Source organism: Aplysia californica, unplaced genomic scaffold (genome assembly GCF_000002075.1).
Source record: "Aplysia californica isolate F4 #8 unplaced genomic scaffold, AplCal3.0 scaffold00130, whole genome shotgun sequence".
NCBI classification, from domain to species: Eukaryota; Metazoa; Mollusca; class Gastropoda; order Aplysiida; family Aplysiidae; genus Aplysia; species Aplysia californica.
The window spans coordinates 412,704-426,147 of NW_004797400.1; the positions used below are offsets into that span (position 1 = coordinate 412,704).

General features: G+C 42.0%; 1 protein-coding gene across 5 annotated transcripts in view; it reads left to right on the top strand.

The window, feature by feature from the left end:
• LOC101863503 overlaps positions 1–13,444 on the top strand; it is a 128,676-nt gene that overhangs the window by 102,342 nt on the left and 12,890 nt on the right. For 4 of the 5 annotated variants that reach the window (XM_035969246.1, XM_005096494.3, XM_035969247.1 and 1 more), the window contains one exon: positions 1,570–1,640. The gene's annotated coding sequence lies outside the window, so the exon portion shown is untranslated. Of the gene's footprint in view, positions 1–1,569; positions 1,641–7,171; positions 7,394–13,444 lie in introns of those variants that run through there. The other variant, XM_005096497.3, reaches the window with a different exon arrangement.

The following is a 13,444-nucleotide window of genomic DNA, read 5'->3' on the forward strand; positions in this document are numbered from 1 at the left end:
AGAGAGAGAGAGAGAGAGAGAGAGAGAGAGAGGTGGGCCAGAGAGGGGTTATGTGTTTTTAAAACTATTTACCGCAATCTCTACAGATCCCTTAAGGTAGGCACATATTTTAATGTCTCTCATTTAGAAGCGTCTGTTACTTTAACGCTACGAAGAGGAAAAAAATCTTTGTTCTCCTTTTGCTCCTTTTTATAGTCTTGTTGACATCTGACGTTGGGGATGACTTGAGGGTCAAAAGGAATCTTTAAAAAAGTGTAGATGACGTTTACCACCTGTCTAGAGGTATGATAGGTCATTTCATAGGTAGAACAACTCCCACCCCCCTTCTGCCCTTTTTTAAAAACTACTTGCTCCCCACCTCATCTTCCTTCCTGGGACCGACAAGAACGATAATTAGGACTTCCCTTTGATTCGAGCCTTGGAGCCTTTGAGTGCTAAGCGAAGTTTACACCCCCTCCCCAGAAAAAAACAAATATACAAAAAGAACACATGGACCGATAGAATGAACCAAAGGTATCAACCGAAAGAGCTTCAGTGCTGCCTATAAAGACCTTTAATATAACTACATCCTCTGCATAACGACATGGTGACAAGGTCCCGTCTTTTTCCTTAAATATCACTAGTAACTTTTGGTTTCCTCTCTATAACGACAACTCTCTATTATAACGATATTTTTCTGGTCCCGGCGATATCGTTATAGAGAGGTTGCACTGTATTTTATCACCGCTGTGTATCCTTATGAGCCGATTACTAAGGTTCTCCCGGATACTGGAGAAAGCAGTAATACTAGGCTAACCAGAGCGGAGAGTACGCAAGGGACATCCATTGTTACAAGTGTGACCGGCGCGTTGGTGTACCTATTTCCTATCGATTGCCCTCCCACAATAGCCGTTACGGTTACTGACATCCTTCACCCTCTGGGCACTTTTTAGAATCTTTAACTCATTGAGGACACGCATTCTGGTCCTTCGAAAACCATGGGAGTATGCTTGAGAACGCGCTGTTTTTCTGGGCAGTATAAAACAAAGAAACATAACTTTGTAATTTCTTCAGATTGATCAAGCCTGTATTTTTTATCTGTAACTTAAAAAGGCAGACAACAAAGTGCATTCTAAAAAGAAATGCAATTTCAAGTTTCTGATTTGTGTATGATGGTCCGAAATGTGCCCCATCATTGCCTTTGTTCTGCTGCAGCTGCCAGTCGGATATGTGTGCTTTACGTCTGTAAAGAGTTAAATAAACATGTCTGATCTGGAGACTCGTCACTCCAGCGGACGTAAATTAGGACGACAACTGACCAGTGACTTCCTTTTTGCCACTAGCTAGACAGGAATAGTGAGACTGCCATGAACAATGCGTGACCAGCTGTCTCAACTGTGGATCTACGCGCGGGCAGTGACGTGTGCGCAGACAGAAAACCTGGACATTACTTTATTGTCCGCGAAATGTAGTGTTAGTAGAGAGTGGCGATGCGTTCGTTTTGAAAATATGTTGCTTTATTGGTTAGAACTCCTGTGTAATGACATAATGGATGTGAATATTAACGCAACGTTAACGCTTCTTTCGCAGGACTGATGACAACAAAAAGAACAACCTAAGCATCACTGGAAATACGTTTATTGTGAACACATCTACTACAGGTAAGAACGTTTTGCTTTTAAAACAAAATTAAGCAGTAAATGGGTCGTGGTGAGTGTTGGGGTGGGGGTGGGGGGGGGGGGTGTTCGGGTTTTGCCTAGAAAAAACATAAATAGGGTGAAAAGCGTCTGTACTGACTGTCAAAGTGAGAGCAGTCTCTGACTTTAGGGTTGGCTGAGTTTGTCATCGGTACGTAAAGGTGTCTCGGAGCAGTAATGCTGAAGGCTAGGCTCAATGTCATCAGATCATGAGTAGCATTTCCAGCTGTTTAGAAAAGGCTTCTATCAGAACACGCGGAATGCTCGAGGCCCAATGTAAAGGGTGACGTTTTTGCTCTATTATTGTAAGAAACGTGTCTCTCTGTGAAAAAGTGCTTCTTGGCCCGAGTTGGCCCCTGACTTATCGGATCTCTCTCTCTCTCTCTCTCTCTCTCTCTCTCTCTCTCTCTCTCTCTCTCTCTCTCTTGCCCATTTCAACTCCCAGTGGAGCATAGGCCACCAACAACATTTCTTCAGCAGCGAAGCCTATCCTGTGCATCTTTTTCTAGCTGTTTCCATGATGTCACCGTCTTTTCCATTTCCGCATGTATCGCTCGCCTCCATGTCATCTTTGGTCTTCCTTTCTTACGTTTTCCTTGTGGATTCCACAATTGGATAGTGTAGACTTACGATACAAATGACTCCACCCACATCTTGATAACACCTGTCCACCCCACCCCCTCCTCCCCCCCCCCACAAACAAGCAAACAAAAGAACAGTTTGTTGCCAAGCTCGTGACACAATGGACTAGGAAAAGGCAGCACTCATCCGTTCTACCCACAAAGTAGAATGAGAGAACTATTGTCTGATTCCCTTTTCTATCTATTGCTATTTATTTTAGCCTTCAAAGAAACTAAAGTAGTCTTATTTTTATACCCCACACTCCAATTAAAAATCGATGACATAGGCCAACTGATGAAAGACGTCTTTGGCAATCTATCAGACAACTTGATTTGTAAAAACAATTTCATGAGTATTGCAATCTATGTGACAATTGTCTTGTTCTTTGTTTTGAGACTCAGTCAGCGTCATAAAGAGAGAAACAACTAGATAATGTGTCTTTGTCTTCTCCGTCAGAAGAAATCAGGTAATGTCCACGTTTACAGCGCATCGAGGATCCAGTTTGCCATATTATAATCATGATCATTTTCTTTTTATTCCCTCTTTCTCTGTTTCCCTTTTCTACTATGCTGATTTACATATCTTTCATTTGTTAACCAAGCAAGATAAAGTCGTGCATTTCCTTTTTTCTCTTTGGGACCTTTCATCCCTTGATATTACGACTTCCCTTTTTCACTTTAATGTTCAGCCCACCTTTGCTTTAGCTGCAAGTTTAGAAGTATTTTCATCTTCTTTTGGACTGCACGTATTATGTGAGAAATTAAGCGTTAGATTGGTTTAGGGAAAATTGTTGAGAATCCAGAATTTTTTTAACCTCCAATTTATCTGAATCCAAGCAAAACTGCACATCTGTATGCTCTTTCCACGTAGTTAGAAAAAGAATGATTAAAACGGTGTGATATTACATATACCAGTCCTGACTCAGAGATGGAGAAAGACAGAGAGAGAGAGATAGAGAGAGAGAGAGAGAGAGAGAGAGAGAGAGAGAGAGAGAGAGAGAAAGAGAGATAGAGAGAAAGAGGGAGGGAGGGAGAGAGAGAGAGAAAGGAAGAAAGAAGGAGGAAGCTTAAATAGAAAGAGAGAATGACAAGATAGAGAAATACAGAAACAGAGAGAGAGAGAATAAAAAGGAAGAGTGTGGGATCGACTGATATAAACAAAGAAAGAAAGGAAGAAAGAAAGAGAGAGAGAGAGAGAGAGAGAGAGAGAGAGAGAGAGAGAGAGAGAGAGGGGAGAGAGAGATAGGAAGAAAGAAGCAGAAAGCTTAAAGAGAAAGAGAGAATGACAAGATAGAGAAATACAGAGACACAGAGAGAGAGAAAGAGCAAAAAGAAAGAGTGTGGGATCGACTGAGAGAAAAAAAGAAAGAAAAGAAAAGAAGAGAGAGAGAGAGAGAGAGAGAGAGAGAGAGAGAGAGAGAGAGAGAGAGAGAGAGAGAGAGAGAGGGGGGGGGAATGGGGGAAGTAGAAAAAAAGGAGCAGGGAAGAGGGGCGAGAAAGCAGTGAGAATATAAAAACGACCACATAGTCTAATGGCACAATGGGGGTGTTCAGTAAGTTTGAGAGATATGTAAAAGTAGGAAGGAATGACGATGACAGCATGAAACATGAAAATGAAAACCTTAATATGCTAAAATAGCACCTCGGTCTTCAGGGAACTGAAATTGCATCTAATGTATTTAGAGGTTATAGATTAGAGCCACTTTTCACGCTTTTACATCAGTAGCATTTATTTTTCAAAGGCTTCAGCCCCCGTTTCCAAGATTCTGATTAGAGCTGTACCTTTTACTTGTTACCCTCCTCCCCTTAGCCCCCCCCCCCCACACACACACACGTTTTCCCCTCCCAAGTACCCACGCGGTTCACTTTCAAAATAGACGCATAACAAAATCTATCCAGAATTTCTGAAAGAGTATGGGTCTATGAACTGATGAGGCCTGTGAGCAACATGACAAGCAAAGAAGATACTATGTTGAAGTTTACTGTACGTTGCCATGGTAACCAAGACACTCCTTATTTCATCCAATATCCATCATTTTCTGTCGGGTGAAAAGAATTATTATTATGATTTTATTTTGGTGCATCTTTTAACTTTGATTATGTGATGGCCTCAAATTTCCACTATCTGCTATAGGAAAAGTACAGAGTTATTTATTACGGGCATCTAATTTGAGAAGATTTCACACGACTCCCATTCCCCGGAGAGTCAGGAAGTGACATCCTTTCACCAGTACCCTTTGAAATATTACTTTTAGATTGTAACGTATCCGAGACATTTTAGTAGGTCCCTACAGTTTGAATAAAGAGAAACACATCGACTTGACAACGTAGATTTAGTACTGAGAAAGAGCAAGGCAGTCAGACAGAGGCGACCGAGCGAAAGCAAAGGAGTATAAATTTATACAATCAAAAGAAAGATAATTAAGTGACCATACGTTCTAATCTGTAAGTACCTAGTGCTCTATGTGAGAAAACGAGTTTAAAAAATATGTTCGCTAAGTAGCCGCGTCGGGGTTGTATTCTTTATATTCTACAATATTTCTAGTGCGAAGACCTCTTTGAAACTTTCAGTATTTCTCAAAAAAATCATTTTGACGGACAGCTATGCAAAGCGTACGGATCGGATTAACGAGTAAATTTCCTGTTTGGAAAGTGGTGGCACAGAGTTCCCCACGTCGTATGGATACGATAGTAAAACACGACGTACGGATAGGGTTAATGTAGTTTTGCACCCAAGGAGTTACACAGAGCCCCTGCTCTAATCTTCCCTGACATTCCCGGGCGTGTGGTAAGAGGGAGCCTAATTTGCACTAAATTCTTTACTCTTTGGCGTTTTTTTTTTACCTGTTTTGTTTTTCCCAGCACTTAAGGATCCCGAGAATGTACTTCTTAGTCTCTAAAGCTCCACGAGGAGAATGTTCCTTTTGATAAGTGTGACATTGAATACAAACATAAATCACTTTTGTTATTTAATCTTAATCGTAATTTTATAGTGATAGATTTACCCTAATCAATCAAAACTATGGCCATTCCCTGACAAAATATCGGTTACAACAAACGTGTCACTTACATGCCCGGGGACCGCTTATTGTCTGTATTAACAACGTATCACAGACATATAAAAATGTATTTGAATTGCTTTCGAGCCTCATATTGATTAAAATAGTATAGCGACGTGCATACGCTAGTTAAACATTTCAGTTACTTTGTAGTTACTGACTCATCTTGAAATTCCTGCTATTGCACTGTCTCGACACATGAAATAGCCAAATAGAAATTGCGCTTTGTCGAAGGGCGCCACTAGTAGGCCCTACTTCTTTACTTTTCCTCTGTCGATTCTTTCAGTCTGTCTGTCCAACCTACTTTTTCCAAAGACTAAATGAAAATTATTGTGTCTATGTGCTTCTTTTTACTCAAGCAAAACAAACCAGACAAAATTAAAACTAAAGAAAAGATGAAACCCGGGAAACGTATGAAATTTTAGCGATGAGTACTTCCGTCATGTCTTATTTGCATGAAGAACAGTGAAAATAAAAGAATATCACCAATCAGCATAAAACAGCGCTCTAAAAATGGGCGCTTACTCCCACTTCACCGGTGAAAATAGTTACAACTAAAGAATGAGGCATTGACAGTTCTTTCCCCTCCATTCAACATCGCATATTGCTCTAATATGATGACCGCTGCTCAACAGTACCTCGCTTCTAAAATATGCGTAATGGGGTGAAATAAGGGTTATTATTCCCCCTCCCGCCCACATTAACTCACTCACTCACGTTCGATAGAAAGGATTACCGCACCTTTAGGGTGACAATAATCAATATGGCGTAATAGCAAATGTCGATTTTCTCTTCATACTGAAATAAACTTTCTACTCTCTCCCCCCTCTCTCTCTCTCTCTCTCTCTCTCTCTCTCTCTCTCTCTCTCTCTCTCTCTCTCTCTCTCTCTCTCTGTCCCTCTGCTTCTGTCTCTCTCTGACCCTCTCTGTCTCTCAACCTCTGCCCCTCTCCACGCTCTGTTCCTCTAGATATTGTTGTCATCCCCCGCCTCGACTTTGTGTGTGTGATCCTTCTCTCATTCCCTCTCTCTTCTACTTCCCATCTGTTTCTCTCGTTCTCCCTCCCTGTTGACCCTCTCTTACCCTCCCTTTTTTTGGATATCTGTCTGTCTGTCAGTTTGTCAATCTATCCTTGTGTCCAGTCTGTCTCTTTCTCTTTCTTCCTTCCCCTTTCTCTCCCCCCTCTCTCTCCCTCCCTCTCTCTCTCTCTCTCTCTCTCTCTCTCTCTCTCTCTCTCTCTCTCTCCTCCATGTCTCTTTCTCTTTAACTCTCTCAGTCTCTTTAATTGTCTCTTCTCTTTTCACTCTCCGTTTCTCTCTCTCTCTTTTCTCTCACTCTCACTCTCTCTCTCTTTTCTCTCTCTCTCTCTCTCTCTCTCTCTCTCTCTCTCTCTCTCTCTCTCTCTCTTTCTCTCTCTTTCTCTGTCTTTCTCCCCCCCCCCCTGTTCATTCATGCCCTTGAAAGTGAGTGAGTGAGTGTATGTGTGTGTGTGTGTGTGTGTGTGTGTGTGTGTGTGTGTGTGTGTGTGTGTGTGTGCGTGCGTGTGAAGCCGGCGTATTTGTATGTGAGTATGTTTGTCCTGTTACCTCACCTCCCACGGTGTCCCCAATCAGCTCCGGAAAGCGAAGGTCAGCCCAGAAGCGACTATGGCGTGCTGGGCCTGTGAGCTAAGAGCGAGGCGTGCGAAACAAATAATTATCCAAGGTGGATTCACGGCATAAACCTCAAATGACGTAGTCTGCTATGTTTGGTACAAGTAATTTGTTTCGCATATAACAGCTTGATCGGTAGCGCGCATTTTTAATCAAGAATGCTGCTGTCCTCGTCGTACCAGGTTTCCAGGGTGTTGGTGGACTGAATATAGAAACTCTGACGTATAGGATTGTGTCATTGGCTGGAATATGAAAACTTGCAAACATGATTTTTCATTGTTCTTTGTTTTTAAAAAATACAGAGTGAGATTACATAACTTTTCTGTGCTCTCAGTGTATCGTTTTCATGAGTTAAGCCGAATGAAAGACTGTCAAAAAAACATGGGGTGAGTTTTTTAAGGGCACTTTTAATTTCGGGTTTTGCCGATTTCATTTTTATCGAACGTTTTGAATTCTCGATTGGAGTCGTCCCGTGTCTTGAGTCCTTATGCTGTGACGGCTTTTTTAACTTTTTGGGAACGATTTGAATTTGAGAATGTCTACAAAAACAGCAAAGTAACATGGTTCCATCGATTATGCAATTTTTCTACAAGTTTTTTTTAAAGGTATCCTGGTCTCTTTTTAAAAAAATGTCATTGCTGATATCATGTACTCACCAGCTAAATCCAGTACTATGAATTTGTCATTCTGACAGCTAGAAGTACTACCGTGGGATGAAATAACATTATTATGTCGCATGAAAGCGGCCATGAAGCTTTGCTGCAGTGCTGCCCTTTCAAAATGCTGACGTAAATTAAAATTGTTGGGATGTTCTTGAAGAATTATTCTTTATACTCTATGACTAGCTTAATACGCTGATATTTAAAAAAGTAAGCAAATATTTATGTTTTAATTCTGGTTTCATTAAACACAGGATCTGCAGAGCATGTTTGGCGTGCTTCAAGGCAATCTAAAAATGTCGATCCTTTCCAAAAGTTGAATACAGTTCTTCTGGATCCGAGCCCTGAATGCGCTTTAAAAAGCGGGACGTTCAATGCAATGTCCTTCTCCGATAATATTGAGCACACAGAAGTGAAATTCATAACGTAATTCATAAATAGCCCAAGATCGAGAATTTAAATGTTCTGGTCTGGCTCTAATAGATTATCTATTAAATTTAAAAATACTAATCTTCAGCTTGATTCTAATTAAGGCTATTGGCAAAGTTTGGACCAGTATCATCCCGCTGTTGGCTGCTAGACAATAATTGTTCTGGAGCAGGAAAGAAAAAATATATAGCATAATTCTGACTCCATCTCATTTTCCTTTCATCTTTTCAAGTCTCCGCTTCCACACGCTTTTCCTCCCCCCCCCCCTCTTTCTCTCTCTCTCTCTCTCTCTCTCTCTCTCTCTCTCTCTCTCTCTGTCTCTCTCCTTCCCTTTCTCTATTCCTCTCTCTTTGTTTCTTTGTCTTACACCTTTTCTTTGTCTGTCTGTCTGTCTGTCTGTCTGTCTGTCTGTCTGTCTGTCTGTCTGTCTGTCTGTCTGTCTGTCTGTCTGTTTGTCTGTCTGTCTGTCTGTCTGTCTGTCTCTCATTCTTTCCATTCCCTCAACATTATCTCTCGCTTCTGGCTATAATACACGCAATCAGCCGCTGGTAATGAACATTTTTGGCGTGTTATTTGAAGTTGATATCCAAGAACGTTGTCAGAAGCTTACGATTTATCAGAGATGTTTGCTCTCGCTTCTTCGGGAGCACGTCTCTTTTAATAGAAGAAAGGCCTATGGGGGCTTGCAGTTTCATCTACCAAGATCTTTCTCGGTGTCCTTTAACACGATCACAACAGCGCGCCCTTAAGTTTGGGGAGACTCATCCCACTTAATACCCCATTACTTTCCGCGCAAGCCCCAAGCTAAGACATGTTCGATCTCAGTCCCGTTTCCGGATGGCGCGTGACCCAGTCCACTCCACCCGTTCCACCGTTAACAGAGGTTGACGGGTGGGGGGAGGGTTGGTCGGGTTGGGTGTCCATGCGGGGAGGGGGGGGGAGAGGATATAAGGATACACCATATATTTCTATCAGTCTAGACTCGCATGTGCTGGCAATGAAAACACGTCGATAAAAGCACAGCGGCGTTTAGAGCGTTTCGTTACTTGGAGTTCGACTTCGGCGGTCTTGGGATAGCTGGGGATTATTTCAAGTGGTCGTCTGTCGGTCTTCTTTCTGTATTTTAGTCCTAATTGTGGGGTCTGTTCAGCTGATGGAAACCTTGAGTTCAGCCGCTCTCATCTCTTTTTCAGAGGTAACTGGAGTTGGAGTCCACTGTCTAGACGCATTGTGTCCTCGTACACTCTGGATAAAAGGAAATGAACTGGGACTAGTTGTGAACCCTGGAGTGTCAGTTTTTTCCCCCCTCTTTGCCTTCAGTGGCAGAATTACGATTTTTGCTAGTCAAGACTGATTAGCGTTTGGTGTCTCTGTGGGATATAAGGATACAAAATGCATTGTGAAAATCAATACAACCCACAAGATTTTGAAAGTAAAAAACTAAAACACCGTTTTAACGGATGGAAAAGTGTCTTTTGCCCGCAGGGAGACACGAAGGGGCAGTAGGAGAAAGAAAGAAGGGTAGAGGGGAAAGTCGAAAAAGAGAAATAAAGAGTGTGAGAGAGAGAACGAGAGAACAAGAGAACGAAAGACGGTGAACGTGTGTGTAGGTGAGTAAGTGTAAGAGAGAGAAGGAGAGAGAAAGACGGGGAGAGAGGGAGAGAGAGAGAGAAAGAGAGAGAGAGAGAGAGAGAGAGAGAGAGAGAGAGAGAGAGCATTGCACTATGTGTGTGAGAGAGGTGGGATGGGGGCAGATAGCAAGTTAGATTTAGAAAGAGAAATAGAGAGGCAGAGAGAGAGAGAGAGACAGACAGAGAGAGAGACAGAGAGAGAGACAGAGAGAGAGAGAGAGAGAGAGAAAGAGAGAGAGAGAGAGAGTGAGAGAGATACAGAGACAGAGAGGCATAGAGACTTGCAGAAAGATGCATTATGTATTATTTGTGCTGGAATCTAGTTCAAGGTTAACATTTAGTGTGCTTGACAAAGGCTAAAAAAAGTTAAAGCTTAAGAGTCTTTCCATTGTTTCTGACAGAGACTAGGGAGTTTCTCTCGTTTAAACATCTAAATACTCGGTTGTTAGAGCATACTCCTTCTAGTAGATCATAGTTCTTTACTATCCCTCTGCTGTTCTTGTGTGTCTAGTCTTGTTTCCTCCCTGCAGTAAATGGCCGTTGTCTCGTCTATACACCTCTCTTTTGTTCTTTTAACTTCTATACTACCAGGTATGCTATATATTATTTCTTTCAAATGCCGAACAGTGAAATCTTAAACTCTCTGCAAATGAAAATGGGGCCAATTTTTAAAATAATGCGCAAATAACGATTTAATCAGTGCTTAAAGTTTAGTGCTAATAATATTAAAGACTCATATTACAGTGCTGAGATTGTTTATTCCATGCTTACGTTAACTCAGACTGCCCTGTGGGTATTAAAGCCACTTTACGCCTGTCGCTTACCATGTGACTAACTACTGTACTATAAATTCCACTCATATAGAAGAAACGGCGGCATTGAAATGCATCATCTCCCTTCAAAGGACTCCCAGGTTTTCTTTTTAGTTTACTGGAGACTGGGGTTGGGTTTTTTCGGGGGGGGGGGGGGTGTTGGGGGGAGGGTTACAAGAGATAAAGTAAGGAGAAGTATGCAGTAAAGTTCACAGGGTATATCTCAAAATAACGCAAAATATGACTGTACCCATTTTTGCGTTGGAGTGCTCATTTACTTTACTGTATCACAGCTTCCTTCTTTCTTGTTCTCCCCCCCCCCCCCTCCTGTTTTCTCTCCCCCCTGAGCACATTATGTCCTCCATCATAATGATGCACACACACACACACACACACACACACACACACACACACACACACACACACACACACACACACACACACACACACATACAAAATCGATTCTTCTTCACTCCTCTACCCTGTCCTCTGTCCAACTTACCCCAATGTTTAGCTTTCTTTCTCTTCACAAGAACCCTCTCTACTGAGATCGTTGTGGTGTATCGATGCTGTGCCCGAATCCATCAGTGCCTTATACTGAGACTTCGCCGATTTGGGGTGGCCCTGACCTGATAAGGATAAACCAGTGGCCAGTTGGTCATTTTCCAGACAGGCAGCTCAACTATGAGGGAAATATTATTCATCATCCTGTCGACTTCGCCTAATTCTACTTTATCGCTGTTTTGTTTGATTGCTTGAGTGTGTTTGTGCACTGAGTGTGTGAGTGGGAAAGAGCGAGAGAGCAAAAGAGAGGTAGAGAGAGAGAAAAAGAGAGAGAAAAAGAGAGAGAAATAATGCCTGTAGGGAGGTTTAAGCGTATGTGTGCGTGTGTGTGTGTGTGTGTGTGTGTGTGTGTGTGTGTGTGTGTGTGTGTGTGTGTGTGTGTGTGTGTGTGTGTGTGTGTGTCTATGTGCGCGCGCGCGGGCGGGCGTGCGTGCGCCCTCCTGAGTTTGCAGAAATCATAATACGTGTGCTTGTCTGTCTGTCTGTATGTATGTCAGTCTTTCTCTCTCCGTGTGTGCTTATTCGAGATGCATGGACACACACATACACACACACACACACACACACACACACACACACACACACACACACACACACTCACACACACACACACACACACATATATATATATATATATATATATATATATATATATATATATATATATATATATATATATATATATATAAACTTGTATGAAAAATGTTTAACGGCACTCGAGCAGCATGTCATATAAGAGCGCAGGACACATTAAACATTTTCAGTTTGGTAGAAATTAATTACTTTTGAATTTTGTCCAGGTGACTGCCGAAGCCTACTCTTACCGATTTTGGATATCCAAGGGATCTTGAACGTGCGCACCTTGCACACAGGACATCCGAGATTTCTTTCGCCCATATCTGAGAAGGCTATGTGTTTGATAATACCTACCCTAAGATCAAGGGTATGGCTGAAAGACAGCAGTAAGCAGGAGCCAAGGAGTAGCAGTAGAAAGGCTGCAAAAAGAATAAGGAGCTCAGAGGAGGGGGCAAAGAGTGGGAGGGGGAGGGCGTGGAAGTAAGGACAGAAGGTTGAGACGAAAACAGACGAGAGGAATACGGTTAGAGAGAAGGAAGGAGTTGAAAGGAGAACATAAACATTTTTAAAGAAGAAAATGTTACATTGCTGTCAGCTTTCGAAATCGGGACCTGTTGAAAGAGTGGTGAACACCTTAACCTCTAGGCCACGAGAGCCCCCATATATTTGATGCATTATTTTCAATAGGGCTATTCTGGGTCAGCCTGTCTTTGTTACGTAGACTTATCATTTTATGTTATTTAGATTTTGTTTCGTTTTGTTTATCATGCCCACAACTCAAGAGTCAGCAAATGCTGTGGATGGAGCAACTTGTACGTTATATTTCGATATTTCCCTCTCAGTTTTGTAATTGATCTTGCTCACCCCCCCCCCCCCCCCCCAAACACACACACACACACACACACACACATCCCATACTACTTGTGAATTTGGGCTTTTAAAGCTTTTAAATAGGTTCAGAGTCTGTTCATGTCGTTCTCCTTTGATGTTACGAAGCTCGTAGTCCCATTTAATGTCTCTGTACATGTTTCAGAAATAGGAAGCAGCGGGTGCTCTCGTTTGGTTTGCTCTCTCTTTCCTTTCAAACATCCATCGTCCTTTTTTCTATACCTTCCTTTTATGTTTGGAAATCTTTTATAGCACGTCTGTTCTTTCGCACTTATATAACCTTATTATGTTGCAAGCACTGTAATACGCTTACTAAATGAAAAATAAAACGACAACTCAAAAGGAGACATTTTTAATGTGAGCCACAGTCACCCGCATCACAGCCTAGCATGATATCAACTGAGTTCATGGGGCGCCGAACGCTCTCCGAAGAAATCCATGACGAGTTCGCTTTAAGAACCACAGGCTTGACAATTGCTGTATTCACAGCGGAGTTTCCTTTCGACGTCACTTCTGAAACTCAAGACATTGATTTTTGCCGAGAAGGAACCATTACCAGACACTTCACTTCATCATAAAAGAAACGGTTTACCGCTGCAGAGCTCAAAACACAGCTCCGATTTACTTCAGAAGTTGGGTTCACGGAGGTCACAAATCAACATTGTCCATTGAGTAGAGGACATCTCGGCCAGCCCCTTGTGCTGAAAAGGCTCTCCAGGGAAGTCCGTCTGAATGGAAAGCATTTCTTTCTCTGTCAGTCTACTGTGTTCTCTTTTAAAATCCCCCTCCCTCTCTATCTATCTCTCTCTTTCTCTCTGTGTTATATCTATCTATCTATCTATCTATCTATCTATCTATCTATCTATCTATCTATCTAT